Raw genomic sequence first — 22,470 nt, 5'->3', positions numbered from 1 at the left:
TAACTTCCCTGAGTTTTTTTCACATAATTTTATAGAAAATAAAAAGAGGAAATATGATCTAGTTTATACTTTTAGGATTTGGGAACATCACAGGATGCAAAACTGCATGGTAGAAGTACCAGTAGTCTGTTACGGGAATGGCAGAACATTGGAAACAGGCAGGAATCTGTCCTCACTCCAGTATGCTTCAGTATTTTTACTAATGGCTTGCAGAGAATACACTTGAAAATCTTAGCAAGTAACACTGAGCTCTGGGAGGTGTTCCAAGCAAATACTTGAATTTTAATATATCTTCAGCTAAAATACCACTTTTGATTGAGAACTTAAATCAAGTTTACCAATTAAATTCCAAATGACATTCTTTCACTATTTTACGCATATTTAAGTAAGTCAGTAAAGATTCAAACCAGTTATCCTACTTAAAAACAAGAGGTGAGCAATTCTCAGGATATCTTTCAGACCAAATGTCTGTAAATATGGATCTACACTGAAACAATGGAAATGGAATGGAGAAAAATGGATGAAAAGATGCCTCCTCATCGTTGGAGCAGCATAAAGGTCCCAGTTCTGCAGAGACACAGATGACCCATCCTCACAGATCTCCTGCTAATCTTCACCAGTTCTGTCCCCCAAACTTCATTTTTTTCATACTGTACCTCAGTGTGGAATAAAATAATTCAAAAATAATTCTGAGTAAAGACTATATAACAGTCCTAATTCTACACAGGCTCTTCTGCAGACACATTGCACAGCCCAGTGTTTTGAAAAACATAAGCATTTTATCAGGGAAGTAGTCATAAAGTACTTTTCTCTAACAGCAGTCTATGCACAGTGGCTCTTGGTCAATTAGCAGAAATGTTAAACCCCCAAACCTTTATCATTTTTATAACTTGTAAAAATTATTTACTATATATCATGATTTTAAGGCGTACAACTAAACAGAGCACTACTGTAATTTTCTAGCTATATTTTTCCTAGTTTTTAATGTCAAAACATTTAAATTATGAACTCTTTACTTGAAGATGACTAATCCTAATGTGTTCCATTTGGGGAACAAGAGCTCACTATCCTAGCGTCAGTTACACAAAATGCACTGCCCAGGCTTAAGATGAAAAACTAAAATGGAGCCAGAAAAAGTTTCTTCCTCGTATCTGTCAGATCACAAAAGCATCCAATACAACAGCATAAGATTGCCAGAAAACCCTGAGATTTTCAAAAGGATATTATTTTGTACATGTGGCTCAGTTCCGAAGCTGAACCAGAAATGACATCCAAGCTCAGGATAGTAAGCCTTTTTGCCAATGAATTTCTTGTAAAGTCAACAATTATAATTTATTCTGATCCTCTGTGTCATCATATTAGTAGTTATTTTTCAGCAATCCCAGAGCAGCAACAAATAATGCCGTAGAAGAGGCCTGATATAATTACAGGCTGAAAAAGATAGGCCAGCACCCTTACACTCAAAACTACCCTCTGTGGCTCCTTCATACCCCATATGTTGCTAATAAAACTGTTTGAATCATACCTATGAGACAGTTTTACTGATATTGTATCAGGTCCCTAGGTTCTTTGTATGAGATACGATGTCACCAGCACTATAACTATGCAAATTTTGTGATACAAGATCCCACTGGACACAATATTACATACGTAATTCGCAGTATGAAACTGTGCATTAACAATAATTCTAGTGTTATATAAATGAAACAACTATGTTTATTGAAAAGCTTGCCACACCACAATGAAATCAAATTTTAAAAGCAATAAAGAGCAACTGTTGTGTTCACAGTAAAGATGGCAACATGGGTATTTTTCCCCAAACAATGTAAATTTCGCTTTGTGTTCATGTGACAATGCTTTACAAAAAGTTTTAGACCAGCACTAAACAAATGCAACTCCCCCCCACAATATTAATGAATGACTTAAAACAGGAACCTTCCGAACCCCATTTTTAGGAACAAACACATGATTTTCAGCAAGAATCTGAACTGTGTTAACATGCAAGCATGATTCTCAGTTTCTACTAATAATGAAAGAATAAATGATAATGATAAAAACCAAGAGCTGCAGCAGTAAAAAACCAACAGCTTGGGGATATTAACACATCACACTGAAGCACCTCAGAAGCATCATCTTCTGCTCAGAAAACACCTGCGTTCCAATTCTGCTTCTGACTTCAAAAAATATCTGTATGACCTCAGGCAAATAGTGCTTTGTCCCAGCTCACATCACATGCATTAAAGTCTCTTATTTCCTGCATAAGAATGTGGTCAGTGCTTATATACATACATGCAAAAGGCACATCTGTGCGATCTTAAAAAATCAGCGTTGCAAGAAAAGACTGCAGAGGCGAAAACAGAAATTTGACAGTACAAGCAACTTGATAATTCAAACAATAATAACGTGCCTCTTCCCTGTGTTTCCAGTGATTTTCTCCCTCATCTGTTAATCTGTTGGTTTGCTGCAGGTGGGGAATACTGAGGCTTATAAAAGGAGTCTGGTTTTAGAAGAAGATGAAAAAAATAAACAAACCAAAGGTAACAGGCTAGCATGATAAAAGTGAGTCTGGTAAAGAGCCAGACTTATAAAACTATGCTATTTCACCAAGATGCCATGAGAATTAATAAACCAGATAATTTCGTAAAGGTAATTTTACAGTAAATTTGGAGAGTAAATTGTCTGATATAGAAAGGAAAACACAACTCGGTACTTCCTGGAAATACTTTTCAATGCCTTCAACTACAGATAGAAAACATAAATTACACACAACACAACCAGAAGTCTCACACTGAGAAGCACTGACTTTAACTGATACAAGGTTTTACTTGATCGAAGAAAAATGGAGTTGTAAACAAGGCACTCAGTAAGCAAGATGGTAAACTGTTTCCTACAAGTTGGGTGCTTCTGCAGGGGCTTAAGGAGTAACTTCCTGAAGCTTTCGTGACACCACCCTCTGTGCAATATGAAAACCATAATAGTTTTATTTCCTATTTAAAAATAAATAAAGAATGGCTTTGGTGACATCTTATGAAACAGAAAATTCACACTCCATCCCATGAACATTATGCCCTCTGGTATTGCTGCTACATTTTTATCATCATACAATTCAGAGAATTCTGTACCTATTTTCAAAGTTTGAAAAAAACAAGCCTCTCTTCCCCAAATATGGCCCAAAGCTGTTATGAAGCAACTTATTTTTAGAAAGAGCACTTATGTAGATACTTAATTTTAATTAATAGTCTCACTGATTTCAACATTTGCACAGCAAGACAACTCCACACTTCAATTACAGCATGCACATAAATGCTTTGCTGATTCATGGCCAAAAGCATTACAGGAACATCGTTATATAAAACGCTCATAAAATTTAAAGAAAAAAAGCAACAGCAACCTTGCCCTCAAACGGAGCATTAGAAACCCTGTAAAACTCACAGCTTGAGCAGAAGTTACAGGTTGCTTAATATATGAATGCTAGGGTCAAGATACATACACAATTTAGTGATTTCAGGGTGGGCAAAAGCACTTTGGGGAAATATCTTAACCAAGTGGAAACTACATAACCCCCAGCTTTCCATCTTTGACATCTACTATCTGCTAAGACTGAGTTTTCAGAGGTTGAGGATTCTTTACCAGAAGAGCAGAGGCAGCTGCATCTGTACTTCTCATGACTTACTCTCTGTTTCCATTATTCACATATATAAGCCAATTTCTTTAGCTAAATAATAAATTAAATCCAAAAACACTGCCTATCATAATATATCTGTAGTATATCTAATCTTGAAATAATATGACACAAGAAACTCTAGTTAGGTTTTCTTCACTATTTAAGTAATATGAACTTTAAGCTTTATTTTTTAGGCAGAATCCTTAAACATAGTCAAAATAAATTTTTGTTGAAATACTCTCTGGTCCTGTAAGCTTGCAACACTTGATGGCCTGTGGCTCACTACTACCAGCTCATAGTTAAGAAAGCCTCCATTCCAGGACAGCTAAGCAATACCTGAAAAGTCATTCCACTCACATTTTTATTAAGACATGTAGAAAGTTACAGCTGACAGCAAAACTGACGTGAATGTAAAAATCTGAAAGTAGTAGCCACTAAGTTAAAATGTTTAAAGAAATGTTAAGGATGAAAAGCGGCTTCCCAAGTAAGCTGCTTCCTTTCTCCTTTACCCCAAACAAACAAGCTGCTGTGCAATGAAGAAATTCTTCCCTGTGAGGGTAGTGAAGCACAGACACAGGCTGCCCACAGAAGATGTGGCTGCCTCATCCCTGGGCAGTGTTCAAGGCCAGGTTGGACAAGGCTTTGAGCAACCTGGTCTAATAGAAGGTGTCCCTGTCCATGGCAGGGGTGTTGGAACTAGATCTTTACAGGGCCTTTAAGGTCAATTCCAACCCAAATCATTTTAAGATTCTAGAATCTGGCTGCTGGGTAATGGGGCAGGCAGAAGCTGCCAGAGTTTGCTACTAGCTGGATATTCAACTCCTTGTGATGCCCCTTTGGGTACTAGCCAGCCCCAGAACAATCACCTCCTCACAACAGTTGCTTCAGGAAGCCACTGAGCTAAAGACTTTTCCATTTGCAAAACCTGAAATGGTAGTATTAACCAAATGAGGCTTAGAGTTGCAAAGCTGTGCTACAACATGAGCAGCAAAAAGAGACCAAGTCACCCCTTCATCACCTGGAACAGGAGGAACAGATAGCTCCAGAAAAAGACAACTCAAGCAACAAAATGGATGCAGAAATACAGGTAGAAAATAAGTATCTCAGCAGTTTTCTACAGGACCAGTTTAGACCCAGGACAGCCAATTAGCTCCAGCTTGGCATTAGCCTTGCCAGACTGCCCTGCATTCACAAGGTAGCATACACAAGCCAAAACAAAGCCAGGCCAAACCCAACTTGGCTCTGCACAGCATCAGCTTGTGTATTTCTCCAATCCTTTCACACATAATTTACAGAGTACATTAGCCATCCTTGTATCGCTGAGATCTAACCCGAGAAGTGACTAGACTCAAAATCAGTTAATTGATTAATGCTTAAGAGAAATGCAGAAAGCAAACATAACACACTGAAGAATTTCTGAAAATGCATCCTTTTTATTCTGACTCCATTAAGCAGTCCAGTACTTTAGAAGGATTAATGAATAAGCTATCAAGAAATAATACAGAAGAGGAATGCTGATTCTTGGTGAACATGCCAACACATGATCAAGTGCAGAGACCTTTATGGTAGTGAATAGTAAAGCCAGAATGTTCAAAGAACTACAGGAACACATGAACTAGCCCACTTGATCCAGAACCTGAGTTTATTTACTTTTCATGAAAGAGAATTTTTATAATTCCTCCCTGACTCACAGAGTCACTCTGATACAATTAACAGTACAACATATTTATTACTCTCACAAAATTGACAACACATTTTTTTACACAAAGATTTAGTAAAGAACAGGAAAATCTGCCTAAATACCCAGAACAGTAAACTTTCATCTTAAAATTAATACCAATTTACTTAAAAGAGAATCAGCCAATGAATGCGTGTATACACGCAAGGATTATTTCCACAAACTTCACTGGTTAAGCAGGACGCAATGTTTCATTTACAAATGTTACTTTTTGTTTGAAGACAACTACAGGAAGAGCAGGAATACATAAGCTTCTAAGCAAACAACTTACACAGATCTTTCTAATATGATCGAACAAAACATTCTTTCAAGTTCATTTACAAGCCAAAACTGACCTTGGGCATCACATTCAGTATGTATGAAATAAACCTATGTGGATACTGACCTTAATAAGAATACAGGGGCAAATTCTGCACAAGGAAGATGTGCTCTTGAACAAATGTTTTCCAATGTATTAGGCATACAGAAGCTTTTTTCTGCATCAAGAACCATGTCACATTCCTTAAGCTGTTTAGTTTTTGACCAAATACACTGTGGACAACCTACGGAGGCTGCCCCTCAATGTTCCTCTTTGAGTTTCTCATCTACAGTTTCCACTAACAATGAAAATATGTGGATTTTTCCCCCTCAAAAAAATCACAGGCACATTTAGAATCTGTTTTCCTAAGCTCCTGTGGCATAAAAATATCCTAAGTGATTACAGACTTCCAACACTAACAGAAGCTCTGATAGAGATTTTACTGACTTTAAATCAAGTGCAAAGTCACAACCCAGACTAATGCAAAAGCAGGGAGAGCAGAGGATGGCAAGCAGAAGGAATGGCTGTGTAAGATCCATGAGAATCCACTAATAATGACTGTTCTCATTTGAAACACAAATGGAAAGAAAAAAAACAGTAATACCACACTTACCAGGCCTTCAAAAGACTACTTATGTGTAAAAGACTGATTAAAAAAAAAAAAAAAAAGAGAGAGATATTTGACTATATCCCAACATCAGTCTTTCAGGCAGGGTACTTCACTTGCAACCCTGGGAGACCTGCAGCTCCTCTCACAAGTGCAGGTAACATTAATGTCATAATACAGGCAGAATCACTGTCCTGCCAACCAAATTCACATACAAATTTACATTTATATCACAATCCAAACATTCCCTCCACATGCATGTACTCCACACCTCAAATCATCAGGTTTCTCTAAGTCTTTTAGTTCTGAGGAGTGACCCCTGCCCATCTGACTGAACATATCCCTTCAGTGGATCTTAGAATTATTGAAAAACACTTAAAGACAATGCCTCAGTCTCATATTTCGATGCTATAAAATGTTCCTGAGGCTTTCTCTGGGAAAATCTTGTGAGCAGAGGCAACAGGCTCTAACAGCATTCAACCTTTAAAAAAAACAAATCTGTCAACATGCCAAAGTCCCAGCCCAATATCCAAGACCCAAACTGTAAACCATCTCCCTGAGAATGATCAAATTACCAAACGTTCAAAGATTGGACACATTTAATTTTTTGTACTCCACAGATTACAGAACAATTAAAAGGCTAGAAACAGAAAATTTTCTTAAGCTCTGAAGTCACATGAATGGATGGACAGAATCCTTTTGTCTACAAGAAAGCATTTACATATCTAATATACTACACTGTAAATAGTTTATATTGACTTTAAAGTATAATTTTCAACATATTCTTATTGCAGTAAAAAGCATGCTTTATATCTGAGTAACTAGATCTCCAGGGGGATTGGAACTAGATGATCTTAAGGTCCTTTCCAACCCTAATTATTCTATGATTCTATGCTAAAAAAACCTGATACTTCACATTTTCCCCATGCAGAATGTGCATGCTCCTGATCATTTACCTTTCTGCCTCAAACTCTTCCAGTTGTAGAGCTTTAGACCACCACAATAAATTAAATAAAATTTGTAATATAGTGTTCTAATAGCATCTGTACAGTTAAATACAATACTGGCAAATGCTTACCAGGTTACACATGCTAAGCAGTTCAAGTAATAATCAGAATGATGAATGTGTAATCTAATGCCCATTCACTTTTATTTATATTAGCCACCAGAAAAAAAGCCTCACATACCCATTTTAAGTCAATGGGAAGGATCCCATTTTTCCTGACCTGAATCAGCATTTGGTCTAAACTCAGGCACTTGTTTGTTTTTTTCCATTAAACAGAATGAGTCTTTGCACATGGAATCATAACTAAAGATAGCTAAGTCCCTACCTTATTTATTTATTTAATTAATTAATTAATTTAAGGCCCAGTTAGAATAAACTTGGCTAGGGATCTGAAAGATAACAGGAAGGGATTCTGTAGGTACACTGAAGATAAAAGACAGACTAGGGACAACGTGGGCCCTCTCTGGAAACTATCAGGACTACCCTGGATTTGGAGAAGGGTGAGGTACTTAATGACTTCTTTGCCCAAGACTTTACTGGCAAATGCTTTGACCACACCATCCAAGTCTTGGAAGGCAGATGCAGGGACTGTGACAACAAAGACCTTGGACCCACTGTAGGAGAGGATCTGGTTCGAGATCATCTTAGGAACCTGAATGTGCACAAGTCCATGGGATGTGATTAAATCCATCCGTGGGTCCTGAAGAAGCTGGCAAATGAAATTGCTAAGACACGGTCCATCATATTTGAAAAATTATGGCAGTGAGGTGAAGCTCCCAATGACTGGGAAAAGAGAAATATAACCCCCATTTTCGAGAAGGGGAAAATGGAAGACCCAGGCAACTACAGACCAGTCAGTCTCACCTCTGTGCCTGGCAGGATCTTGGAGCAGATTCTCCTGGAAAGCATGCTAAGGCAGATGAAAAACAACAAGGTGCTTGGTGGCAGCCAGCATGGCTTCACTAGGGGGAAGTCCTGTCTGACCAATCTGGTGGCCTTCTATGATGGGGCTACAGAATTGATGGATGGGGGCAAAGCAGTTGACATCGTCTACCTGGACTTGTGCAAAGCATTTAACACTGGCCTGCATGACATCCTTGTCTCTAAAATGGAGAGACATCAATTTGATAGACAGACCACTCAGTGGATAAAGAACTGTCTAGATGGCAACAAGCAGAGAGTTGTGGTCAATGGCTCAATGTCCAGCTGGAGACCAGTAACGAGTGGTGTCCCTCAGGGACTGGTGTTGGAACCGGTCTTGTTCAATCCCTATTGCTGACATGGACAGTGGGACTGAGTCCTCTCTCAGTAAGCTTGCTGACAACATCAAGCTCTGTGGTTCGGTTGATATGTTGGAGGGAAGGGGTCTCATCCAGAGGGACCCTGACACGCTTGTGAGGTGGGCTGATGTCAACCTTATGAAGCTCAACCATGACAAGTACAAGGTCCTATACCTGGGTTGGGGCAATTCCAGGCACAGCTACACATCAGGTGGAGAAGTGATACAGAGCAGCCCTGTGAAGAAGGACTTGGGGGTGTTGGTTGATAAGAAACCTAACATGAGCTGGCTTCAGTGTGTGCTCACAGCCCAGAAAGCCAACCATATCCTGGCTGCATCAAAAGGAGCGTGACCAGCAGGTCAAAGGAGGTGATCCCATCTTTTCTCTGTGCTCTTGTGAGACCTCACGCGAGTATTGTGCGCAGTTCTGGTGTCCTCAACATAAAAAAAAAAAGATATGGAACTGTTGGAACAAGTCCAGAGGAGGGCCACGAGGATGATCAGGGGACTGGAGCACCTCCCATATGAAGACAGGCTGAGAAAGTTGGGGCTGCTCAGCCTGGAGAGGCTGCGTGGAGACCTCATAGCAGCCTTCCAGTATCTGAAGGGGGCCTTTAGGGATGCTGGGGAGGGACTCTTCATCAGGGAACGCAGTGACAGCACAAGGGGTGACGGGTTGAAACTTAAACAGGGGAAGTTTAGACTGGATATAAGGAAGAAATTCTTTACTGTAAGGGTGGTGAGGCACTGGAACGGGTTATTCAGGGAAGTTGTGAATGCGCCATCCCTGGCAGTGTTCAAGGCCAGGTTGGACAGAGCCTTGGGTGACATGGTTTACTGTGAGATGTCCCTGCCCATGGCAGGGGGGTTGGAACTAGATGATCTTAAGGTCCTTTCCAACCCTACCCATTCTCTGATTCTATGAGAACTTGGTAAAATAAAGTTAGGATGGTATCAGCTGCAACATGGGGGGTGGGGTCTTAACTATGAAAAAGAATCAAACAAGTATTTCTGTAATTTGTTTTCCCACTATTTAAAATGGTTTCTGTACACCTTCTTTGTAAAATAAGCTAAGAAATCATTAACTCATCACGACAATTTTAAAGCACTTACCACTACATGCTGCCTTCATCCTGTAACCAGTAAACTCCTCTCAAAGCAAGAAATAAGCAGGGACTTAGTTACCATTCACATGCAAAATTATGAAACTTTTCATACCAGTATACCAAAAAGTAAAAACATGTATTATTTGTCAAAGCAAAATAATACACTGTATTTGAAAGATGCTTGCTCTCAGTACTGAGTAACACTTGTTATATACCTGAAGGGGTTTATTAAGCCAGATCTACTCCGCAACTCTGAGCTGTAACTGCACTGATCAAATCAGTTTCACATGTTAAAAAAATGGAAAGCAAGAGATAAAGGTAGAGTCTTAATATATCAACAGCTTTTTCTGATTTCATAGAGCACATTAAAAGAATAAACACTGAAAATCCTAACCATACATAAAGACAATTCTTACATCCAAACAATTTGATAATGTAACATTGTGTATCAAGGCAGGTTTTCCATATATTATGATCTAAACAGAATACTAGTCAATTCACCAGACAATATCAAAGATATCGCTTTATTACAAATGATTCAAGTATCCTCCCCGAGGCTATGGCTATCAGAAAGCATTTAGTTAGCTCCCAAGCCAATATTTTTCTTATCTGTTTTATTATGAAACTATAACACATTTTTTAATAACTTTTACCTTTGCTATCCAGAGCAACAAATAATTTCCCAGAAACCTTTGAAAAATTTGACATGCGAAATGGTTCTTTAAGTCAAGTTACATATTATTAAGCTGAAAAAAAATGTGTATCAGCTCATTTGGTCATTGGAAGGAATGGAAAAGTATTGGGAGCTTCAGGACAGATGGACAAACGTCAGGTCATATAAAACACTACCAAGGCTGCGTTTGAAGAAAAATGTGAAAGTTTGTGAAAGCACCCCAGCTGAAAATACTCTGTGTTGCTAGGAAACATCATCCCTGATGATGGATGAATTAAACTGTCTCAGTTAGTAGAGCCAACTCCAGGCATCCCTCATTTCTGAGCAGAATGTTTTCTTGTACTGCTAATTTATTTCAATGGCTACATACAAATAAAAAAGCCCTACCTTTACATGAAGCTGAGAAATTTCAAACTTTCATAATTAATGCTAGAAAACAGAACAGAGTCCACTTCTTGCACAGAATTTACTAACTACATTTTCAAAGTTTACATTTTTTAATGTAATACTAATGCTTCCAAATGATTAAGAAATTATTTTAGGATAGACTGCAATGAGATACACTGTTCAACTTCCAATATTACTCTATGATTCCAGTGAAGTATAAAACTCACCAAATATTTCTAAGTACTGAACAACATAAATATTCAGGTAATCGAATTTTAATTATCACTGAGAGTAAAACATATTCATTTGTCATGCATTGTTATGATGACACCAACATAAAAACTAAGCATGAAGGAAATAATGCAAACCACCTGCTTTTTTCATTTAGAGGTTGTCTTCATGTTTCATCCAGTCCCTCTTTTAATATATTACTCACAGGCTGTTTCTTTTGCAGAACATATTCCTGAACTTACAGCAATAAATCTTTCAATTTCTGTTTTGTGTTGCACTCCCACAGAGCATACCTGCTTTGCTCCCTGGGCACTGTGCTAAGTGAAGTCCTTTCAAAAAGTTTATAGCTGAAGCAAAGGAAGGCCAACGGCTTGCATCTTCCCACAGGCTGCACAGCGGACCAGAGGAGTTCACCTGAAAGGTAAAAGAAAAGCAAGCACATCTCACCAGGCACAGCTTCCAAGAGCAGGATACAACAGCAGAAGCGAGGCACAGCAAGCAGGGAACCCAAACCTATGCAGAAGAGTCTTGAGATCAGAAGGTAGACACACAGCTGCTGGTCAAAGATGATGAAAAAGGGCACAGTTTTCTTAATAACCCAGGAATGAATATGCAGAATTTTATGCTACCCAGAAACCAACACAGCTGCTGCACTGAGAATGGGCAAAGACTCATTTTGCAAAAACATAGTTAGCAAAGGGGAGAATCAATAAAGAAAACAAATTTTGTCTGATGCAGGCTTTGGGATTTTTCTTCCTATTATTCCTCATTGTGTTCTAATGCGGATTCTAACTTAGAAGTTCCAAGTTTTAGCACTGAAGAGTCCAATTTAAAGGAAAAAGTGAAAAGTCCTCTATGAACTCTTTGGATTCTATCACAGCTCGCAAGTCAGAAATTACCATGCAGTTACACCTTGAGGCCACATACTCAGCTAGTCAATACACAGAGGCAACCACCCAAATAACGTCACCACAGAGAAGAGTTACCATGGGAGAGTCTGAGAAGAAGTATTTAATAATACCAATTTGGCTGCACTACAGGAGATGTGCTTCCTGTGGGTCTAATAAGGAAGAGCCTTACAATCTAAGCAGAAGCATTTTAAAACCTCAAAGGACATGCCTTATCTGCACCACTTCTGGAATCCCAGAAATCCTGAAGACAGAAAGCGGATCAGACTGAAGCTTTCCTAGGCACAGATGTTGCAATCACATCTGCCTTAACTGTAAGCTACGGTCCTTGCAACTTTCCAACTCTCTAGCAGCTTCTCTTGGTCGCTTCATTTTTGGAAATGCCAGTGCAGAAGATAAAGTGTTTCTGATTATGTCAGGTATACTAAAACACTAACATAAAAGAAAAACAATTCAGACTACATTCCAAGCAAACAGCATGAAAGAAAAAGGTCTGAAGTAGAGATACCCTCTTTCTTCCCTTTCTCCTACTGTCTACACAATTCACAAAATAACACTTACTTCAAATACTGGTATCTGCTTGATCAAAAATTTATTTTTCTTAAAAGTGTTATCTAGCAGCCATGAAAAATGACCATTTGTACACGGGTGCATCTAAATTTACTCAGAAATGGAAGCACGAACATATCTTCATCCAATTAATTACAGGTGATTTTTACACACCACTCCCAGGAACCAAGCCAACATCAATCCATGTGTGCAGATCTATGCAAACATTCTCCAAATTTGTTTCATCTCACTGAAGATTTGCTCTCTAAACACCTGTAGTTACAAGACCTCCAACTTCATTCGTCCAGTTCCAGGTTCCCCAGTACGGGACAGACATGAACATAAGAAACCAAAACCAGAAAACAGCCCAAAAGGTAATGAAGGGGTCAAAGCACACCCACACCATTCTGTGACTTCATCTCCAAAGGTCAGGTCTGCAGCAAGGTACTGGTTGCAGGACTCCAACTATAATAAGCTTCTTCCTCTTGGCCCACAGATAATAATGCAGACAGCAGTTTCAGTATAGGATTAATGTTTTCATTTATTACTTGGATGATGAACAATGTAATTGCAAAATTTTGTGGTTACCTGGGAAGGGCTGCAAGCATTCCGGGAAGCAGAGTTAGAATTTAAAAAAGTAGGATGAAGGGATTAACAGCAAAACTGAAATTGGGCTATTAATACTGAATTGACTGCAAAAAGTGAAAGATTTATTAACAGAAGCATCATACGCAAAAAATGGTTATATATACTCTATTCCTCACTGATACTGACTGACCAAGAATGTGTATTATGTTCAGGCCTGGATACATAGATGTAGGAAACAGAGAAACACTCAGAAAAAAAAACTAAGCAATCAGGGAAAGTTAAAGGAAAATGGCGCTGCTAAGTAGTGAGAAAAAAAATAACCAACCAAAGAAAAAATTAATAAAGAAAGAGGTCACAGGCTTTAAGGCTTCAAAATAGGTTAACAGCAGTTACAGAAGTGACTATCATGTCCCACTGCTGCAAAGGGTTAGGAAAAAAAAACAGTATTAAAGGAAACATGCAACCCTCTTGGGATACTTAAATAAGTTAGGTTATGGAGGGGTTACAGAAATTATCACTAATTGTTTTTAAGACTTGGAAGATGAACATGTGAGAAACCATCTGTACACATCTATCTGGCTTTACAATGAACACTGTACGCTCACGCACATAACAGGGTCTTATTGTAGAGCAAATGACCTCCAGAGATCTGCCTTTTCTTTTCTAAACCTAAAGGCTGTACGAGTTTAGGCTCCTGCCAGGCAAATCAGCAGGTGACCTGACTGCTCCTTAGAGCTCCACACAGGCTTTTGATATCTCTTTTTTCTAAATAGCCAAGGCAGTCTGTGATTGACAATTTTCTATCACATCAAGCATTCTACCTTAAATATGAAGTACTCCAAATGATCCACCGGGGAAATAAAGTCAAAGTACAGAGAAGGCACAGCAACCAATCCCAGGAATCCAGTCCTGAGAAGGAAATCAAAACTGCCAAATTGGGCAAGGATGCACATCCCATTAGTACCTAGAAATACAGCTAGTTATTTTTGTTTCTAGCACCTGCAATAAATAAGCTTTAATAAAAAAGAAGTATTTAATAAAGTACTTGGAGAAATGAGGAGGGAAGGTTTGACGTTTCTAAGCTTATTTTCACAGCAGTATGAAAGGAAATGAGGTAGAGTCAGAGCTAATTCTCCTTACATAATTTCACATGGAATGATTAGTTCTGCCCCAACAGTAACAGCTTTCCAGAGGGTTCTACTTGTCGCTAAGATTGCATACAGATGCTGTAAGTGTAGCTCCCCTATTCTCCACTGACAACCAACTTAAAAGGCCAATATAATATTAATTTTACTACAGAATGAAATTCACAGCATGGATAGCAAAATAATGTCACAACTACCATGAAACTGCAGTTGCATGTTGGGGGTTGTGACTTTTAAAAGCTTAATCACAAAACATTGATAAAGAGGAGCATGCAAAGCAGCTTTCTGCTTTAGCAATGTCCTGTGGTCCTTAAGGACCCTGGTCTGACAAGAAGCATGGAAGAGCATTCATGTCACATGCCTTGATGATTTTAGGCCCAAGAATGACCAACTTCTTATGCCTTGCCAGAAATAATTACTATACAGGCCAGCACCATCCCTATGGTCACTTTCATAAATCTGTCTTTACATTTAAATCACAAGAAAAAAGAAAACTGACTTAATGATAACAAAAGCGTATTTTCTGTTAAAGCTTTCTTAAAGCAAGACTAGGACAAGAAACTATTCTGTGAAGCCAAGAAGAAGATGTTACTGTTTATCTGGAGAACTTCAGTTTATCTCAAACCACACACAGACTTATACTCAGAAATTTACTGCATCAAACTGCAATCCTGCAGACAGACAAGGTAAGTGGCAAAATTTTCACCTGGGAAATCACAAACCACAGAATTCCACAGAAAACTGCTGGATTACTTATTCTGCAAAGTCATCTTACAACATATTCTTTGTGTAAACCTTGAAAAGAAACAGAATACCTAAGATGCAATATGTTCAATTACTTGTTGAATTTTTGTTTTCTGGAAAAATTGTATGTAAAGAAAGTATCAAAGCAGAAAGATATATAGGAAATATGACACTGAGGATCAGATGAAATGAGGATATGTAGTTCAATCAAGATTTTTAAATTATTAAATGATGGTGCTTCTGAGAAAACCCTTGTTTAATTACATGCACCAGGCAAGATACTTACAAAAGCCACCTTATTTTCACAAAGCAATATGAACTTTATTCCTGTTTTATTTACAAAGGTGCCACCTGGTAAATAAACCACTATGAAAACAGAATCTCCATTGAAAACAAGATCTCCATTGTCAAGTGCTTCATAATATCCTTTATGCTCAACTCTTGAGGCTTTCCCACCTTCTTCAAATCAATGTGATTGAAAAAGAACAGGAAAAAGGAGATATTCTTCCAAGAGCTGGTCCTAGAAGCAGAACTATTCCACTGTTTTTTCTCCCAAATGTTCTGCCACTACAGACCCATACCATCACTGCTTTAGCTAATCACTCCATTCTGAGTTTTCAGCATTCCCAAACATGTACTCTTGCATGTACATACAATGCTTTGTGACATTCAGGAAGTTCTTCTACGCAATGGCTTTACTGCAGTTCTGCTTCCAGTACATACATTTTATTAGTCTCTAGGAGGATGAACCAAAAAATCTCAGATCTCTGAAGGAGAAGCTTTTCTTTGCCTTTTCAGGTTGAGAAAAATACCAAATGCCAACAGTGAGGTCTTCATCCTCCATTTCAAAGCAGCTGGCCACTAAATTCTGCTAGAGTGAGTAATGCCCATCATGGAACATCAATTCAGTAAATCTTCCATCCCACTGAAGGAATAAAAGACTGCATCATATTAAATCTGAATCCAACTACTCAGGCGTGAAGTTAAGTGGCATGGATTTTTCCCCCCTCAACCACAGCTTCTAATAAGGCCTATGAAAGAAACCTTGCACTCTGGAAAGTATTTTATTCATGAAGGGCACAACCATCACAAATTTTCTGTTGCCAGATGCATGGCCACAGTAACCTTTTTAAGGACCACTGCTGTACCTCTAAGAAGAAAACATTCCCACAGTATCTATGGCAATAACAAACTTGCACACACTAACACAGACAACCTGTCGCACAAACATGCCACCGAACTGCATAAAATCTTGGAACAAAACTCAAAAACAGCATGTGAAGGTACACTGGTTGCATTGTTGGACAGACAAAATAAATAAAGATGATTCCAGATGCAAAACCGATTAAATTTCTCTTTCCTTTTTGGCGATTTAACTTTTTTCTTCTAACAATTTTTAGTAACTGTTCAGCGAAACTACAATTCAGCAAAATTAAGGTTTGAAGATACTAAATCCAGTTCCATATTAACTGCCAATGAGAAAACTCCTGCTAATCACATTTATTAAATTTTGCACATGTTTGACTGTATGTAAACCTATACACACACAAATATCTAAATCAAAGTTGCTTATACAGCACTAACTTGCTTCAGGATTTATCTGTCTCAACTGTTTGTGCTCTTTCTGTGTCTTAAACCTAACAAGTAATTATTCAGGGAAAAAAAAAAAGCCAAACAGACTCAGTGCCTGGCCTTGCCTGTTCTCCTCCAAGTTCTGCATTTCATCAATAATTTTACATAATTCATTGTTCATTTTAGACATTCCTCCCACTCTCATTTGGACATCAAAGAGCTACTCATACCCAAAATACCAGCAATCTGAAGTACTGGCTTCCCTACTTATTGTCATTTATAACTTGAAAAGATCTTTGATTTCTTGCCTACAGGAAATACTGTGGATCAAAAATAAAACATATATGTATGCTCCCATATATACATGGGGTCCAGAATTTAGGATAATAGACTGTTTGGAGACATGGTTTTCAGATTTAGATTTCATACTCTCTGCCTGGTGCTTCACACATTTATTTTTACTTTCACATCTGATGTGCAGCAATATGGCGAGCTAAGGTGTATGCTTAAGACATACTTTGATATATATCTATTCAGAAGTGAAATTCACACTGGGATGTTTGTCCTTACAGCACCAAGGCACTGCTTCACCACTGCTAACTGCACCACTTACTGATGGCTGTGGGCAGAGGAAAGCAGGCTCGCTAGAGCTCCTCGTTAACAATTCTGCCACCAAAGATCAAGATGATTTTCCTGCTTTACAAACTTGGTGAACGCTTCTCACATAAAAATAGAAAGAAAAAAAAAAAAAAAAAAAAAAGCCCAACAACGTGGTAGTCAAGGTATTTCCAAAATGGCTGCTATGTGGGTTCCTAACGGTCTTGTGTATATATTTCAGTAGGTTCTCATACAACTAGTCACAGGCAATGAGATACTCACCCTGTTCAGCTCCTCAGCCAATAATTTGCTTTGGTTTTGTTACTACTGCCACTACACAATAGCTTATGTCTCAAGCAGCAGTTCACAGAAGCCCTCAAACAGAGCAGTACCATTATTTATACCAACATAATTAAAAATTGAAACTTAAAATATATTCTTAGTGTATTTCCTTACAACAGAATACAACTCTGTTTACACAGGAACATATATATGCTTATATGTTTCCTCTGAGCATACATTTTAGGACCCAATTTATACAGAAACAGCAGTTCTTTAATTCAAATTATGTAACCAGGTAAGATCTTAAGTCTTTGGCCAAGACTTCCCCTTTGCAACCAAAACAGGTAATACAAGAGAACATTTCACACAAAGGATCTACTTATCAACAGCTGCAGGAGAAATGCCTTCCCTCAATGGCTCTCCCAGTCTGAACAATGTAAGACTGTACTGTAAACACATATTTTTGTGAAGCCATAAATGCAGTATAAATATATAAGTGTATATATGTGTGTGTATATATATATATATATAAATAAAACATTTCTTTAAGTTGGATTCCAGCTGGCCACACAAACAGTAAGGAATCTTATTACAGCAAATGCTTCTAAAACTACTGGCCTTCTCCACATCAGGATATGGTGATCACACCTTATGGCTGCCATTCAGGTTTTGTCCAAGCAGTTTACTCCAAGAACTCCAAGCAAAATAAAGTACACCAGTAAAGTGCTGTTTTGCCGATAAAAACGTCTCTCCACAAATTTTCACCAGTGCAGGGTATCGGTCAGAGACTGTAAACTTCCACTGCTCTGATCAAAACAGAAAATAACACAAGTCAATGCTGTGGACTGGGTCAGAGGCCTAAAATGCTCAAAGCATGTAGCTCCTTTTTGAGCTACACACAGTGTCAAATGCCACAGTCATAGGATGTAGAAAACATTACTAAAAAGCTAAACCAGGAACTTTTTGTTTTCATATTCTCAAATTTTATTGAGCAGAAATCTTTGAGGATAGTTTATTACTTTTACTGGCCACTCTAAAACAGGCCTCCAGCCAAACAGGTCTTTAAAATATGTCTATATTTTAGTTTTAAAACAACATTAAGGAAGCTGTATAACTTTTACATTAGGGTCTAAGTGACTTAGCAGCAAAAGTGACATGTTTCAGCTGTAACACAGGCACTTCACAAGCTATAAGCATGACTTTTGCAACAGTACCAGTCATGTATGGCACTGAACCTTACACAGGAGAGAAATCAACAAGTATTAAGAGGTATGTTAACTCATGGCAAATCCCAGAAGACTGAAATTCAGGACATGTTTGCTGGTATCATATCAGTGCCTCATGCCAAACACCCTTTCTCATTCAGGCTAAACAAGACCAGTCCACTATGTGCTGTTCTTGCCTTCACAAAGTTTTACTGAACTATTCCCAGCACAGTAACTGATGGTAGTTGTGACAATACTACTGCATGAGAATTCAAACTGTTTCATCAGTGGACAGAGGAACTTTGTGCTGTATTTGTAAAGTATCAATGCCTTAAGCTGGACAGCGAGTTTGTTTCTCAGGTTCTACCATCACTGTTGATTGGCCAACCACTTACTATATTGGGAAATTGCTCACAGAGTTTGTAAATACCAAGGTATTGCAATATTGAGAATAATGCTCACCTCTTTATATGTGGTAGACATATAGATTAAAAAAAAAAAAAACAAACCCACACTATTTGAAAAAATCCTGCCCTTAACTGTTTCATGAAATCTGGATTCAGAGCATTTAAGCTTATGTCAGAAAGTATTCTTTCAATTCTACTATGCCTGGCCTTCTAGTAAGGAAAAAGAAAAAAAAAAGAATAAAGAATACACTCTACATTAGGTTGTGAAAGCTCCAATTAAAATTCAATATTGTACTTTGTATGGAGGTTCTTTACAATAAAACTCTGTCATGGTCAAGATTTAAGGTTAACCAGGTTAATAGAGTCCAATATAATAACTATTCAGTTACATCAAACCATTGTTATAAACCACACTGAAATCACTACTTATCTTGACCTGACTAATGGTCTAAACTCTGAACCATGGTAATGCACTCCCACTTCTTGTCAACCAGAAAATCCTACCATAAAGTAAGCGTCAAACTCTTTCCCCCGCTTCTTAAAAAAAGTGCATGCATTTGCACCTCCAATGGTTTTTTTCCGCCAGTCTGCTACTCCAGTATCACAGCCATGTGTTAAAAGATTTGTGCAGACATGCCAAGTCTCATTCACCCGAGACACACTTTCCTAAAGTTAGGATTCCTTTGCAAAGTATATTTAAGCAGCTCCTCTGTTATGAAGTGTTATGTCACAGGGTATTTTTAGGTTAAAATAATAACAAAATCCCCAAATCTATGTATTTTGCAAAAATGAAGGGGGGGGTTATGATTTTGTTTTCCATGTTCTATAAATCATGACACTATGCCACTACAAAGGTCTCAATTTTCTTGACAATTCTATCAGCATACCTATTTATACATATTAACGTTTCAATTGTGCCACAGTGACACTTCGAATGCAACTGCGTTCAGATTTTGCAATTCACTTCGTAACTGACTCGGAAAAGCGGTCCCTGCCTCGTACAGTTTATATTTAAAAATAGTAAGAGTGTATTTAGAAAATAACCCCCACACACTCATTTTAAACACTCAGGTACTCGGGAGGCTGAGGCGGGGCCATGCCCGACTGAGGCCTGGCCGGCAGGGCAAGTCCCAGCGCCGGCTCCTCCACAGCCACCTGGTAAGAGCCAGGCCCAAGGGAGCCGGGCCCTGCCAGGCCGCACTCCCTTTCCCGGCTGCGCCTAAGCCCTGCAGCCCCGCGTCTTTCTGGAGGCTACCCGGGAAGAGACTAGGGTAAGAGGCCGGAGGGTGCCGACAGGTCATGCCCGCCCTCCTGGCCCCAGCAGCGGCCCCGAGGGGCCGAAGTGTGGCTGCCTTGTGAGGACCGCTGGGGAGCCGGCACCCCGTGCCGGCAGCGGCCGCTACCCCATAGCAGTCGCTCCCCAGGGAATGATGCCTTTCCGCGGGGCGCCAGCGGCTCCCCGCCTCCGGACACCATCGCCAAGGCCGCGAGACTCCCCCTCACCCCCCTGCCGGCCGCCGCCGGCAGGGCCGCGGGGCCATTTTAGGGAGGGCTGGGGTGACGGCTGTCCCCGACAGCGCCTCCCGCGCCGCAGGTGCCGGGGAGCCACGTCAGGCAGAGCGCCCATCTCCGCGTCCGGCGGCGGCGGCGAGCCGACTCCCCTGGCCTTCCCCCCGCGCCGAGCGGAGCGGGGCTCGGAGGGCTGAGCCCCCCCTCCGCTCCTTCCGCGGACTGCCGGCCGCCTCTGGCCCTCTCCCCCTTCCTCCTCGCTGGCCCCGGGCCGAACGCCCGCCCCGCCGCTCCGCGCTGACCCCTTCCCTCCCTCTTGCCTGGCGCGGGCGGCCCTGCTCCTTACCCCACCCAGAGGGAGCTCACCTCCTCTTCGCTCCCGCCTGGAGACCGTCGGCACCGACGCGCCGGCGTCCCGGCCCCTCCCTCTGCTCGGCGCGCCGCAGAGCCAGCCTCCCCCCTCCGCCAGCCGGGCCCCCTCCTTCCGCCGCCCCGGGCCGGGCCCCGCTGCGTGCTGCTCACCCTCGAGCCGGGCGCCTACCGCGGGGAGAGGTGTTCGGGTCCGCCGGGGACCTCGCTCCATGGGGGCAGCTCCTCGGCACCGGGCGAGCGCGGATGGACCTCCCCGCCGGCCGGGGCTCAGCTGCTGGGCCGGGGAATGGAAAGGAAAACAAACCATTTATCGTGATGCTGTGACATCTGCATGACAAGCACCGAGGCCATTCAGAAGAGTTTTGGGAGAAGGAATGGGTAGAAGGAACAAAACTATACAGCAGGTGGAATAAAGAAAAATAAAACTAAGGATGGTTTTCAGAAAGAGGCAGGTGAAAGGAGGAAAAATCAGGGCTGTTATCAGTTCTGTATGAGTAGGAGGTGTGTGAGCTTTTTTCCCCCATTAAATCAAGCCTTTTCAGGTGGTGGAACTCCTGGGAAAGGCCAGACAGGTGTGACTGTTAGAGCCCGGTTTGTGAACCTTCTGCTGCTCCCTCAGTGAATAAAGGACTTCTCTACGGAAACTTTTCAGAGGAGTAATGTTTGTTAAGGTGACTCAGTTTAGCATGGTATTATCTTTGGTATGTAGATATAAACTGTTCTCTTTTTTAATAGGAAGTCATAATGAGTAATTTCTAATGGCATGATGAAGCAAAATTTCCAGAGTACAGCTGTTAGAAGCATCAAGACCAGTAACTTGAGGAATTATGTATTTTTTCCTACTCTGGCTAATCAGTGATTATGAAAGAGTGACAAGAAGGTTGATTTGCATGAGAAATACCCTTAGGATAATGCAGCAGTTTGTTTCACAATTTCTAAGTTCAAAATGCCCAGTAAAGTTGTTTTCCAAAAGCTTTCCACTCTCCTGTGCTTCTAAATTCCAGACACTATCAAGCCATGGAAATACCCCAATCTCACAAGGCAGGCAGTTCTTCCTGGTTTTTACCTAGGCAGAAGTGGTAAGATCTGAAAATCTTTAAATATTTATCACCCACATTATAAAAAATTGTATAAATCTAAGTGTTTGTCTTCCAGACATCATCAGGCAAGGTGAGAGATGAGGAGACCTTCAGTCCCAGCTGAATAATTTGCCCCCAGCATGTGCTGGAACGCAGACAAAACAGGATGTTTTATCCCCAATTTATGGATAGAAAAATTGAGCGGAGGAAGTGAAAGCATTCATTTTTCAAGTGTGGAAGTGCTCATTTGTAAGCAGGCAATTTAGTCTTGCACTTTTTTTCCCCTTTTTTTAAGGAAAAGGACTATGTATATACAGTTCCCATTGAAATTACACTTGAGGCACCCAAGCAGAAAGACTTTGGCCATACTCTTTTGGGGTCCTGCAGCCCTAATCCCATGTTCTAATTGGCCAGTAATCTGTGGACAGATATTGTAACAGTTCCTTTAGAATATTTTTCTACTTCTCACTCATTTGCATACTAATGGCATAAAAATAGGCACTTCCTGCCAGTAATTAGTTGGA

General features: G+C 40.1%; 1 protein-coding gene across 7 annotated transcripts in view; it reads right to left on the bottom strand.

Moving 5' to 3' along the window:
* The window catches only part of GTDC1 (glycosyltransferase like domain containing 1), a 183,512-nt gene extending 162,590 nt beyond the window's left edge, over window positions 1–20,922 (bottom strand). For 4 of the 7 annotated variants that reach the window (XR_004549561.1, XM_034061919.1, XM_034061923.1 and 1 more), the window contains exons 1-2: window positions 20,862–20,922; window positions 11,283–11,403 (exon numbers count right to left, since the gene is read on the bottom strand). The gene's annotated coding sequence lies outside the window, so the exon portion shown is untranslated. Of the gene's footprint in view, window positions 1–11,282; window positions 11,404–20,841 lie in introns of all 7 variants that reach the window. The other 3 variants (XM_034061920.1, XM_034061921.1, XM_034061922.1) reach the window with 3 other exon arrangements.
* Between the last annotated feature and the right edge of the window lie 1,548 nt (window positions 20,923–22,470).

The sequence above is a fragment of the Melopsittacus undulatus genome, chromosome 4 (assembly GCF_012275295.1).
Source record: "Melopsittacus undulatus isolate bMelUnd1 chromosome 4, bMelUnd1.mat.Z, whole genome shotgun sequence".
Lineage (NCBI taxonomy): Eukaryota > Metazoa > Chordata > Aves > Psittaciformes > Psittaculidae > Melopsittacus > Melopsittacus undulatus.
Note: the sequence above shows the minus strand (reverse complement) of the source record. Positions and strands in the feature narration are given on the sequence as shown.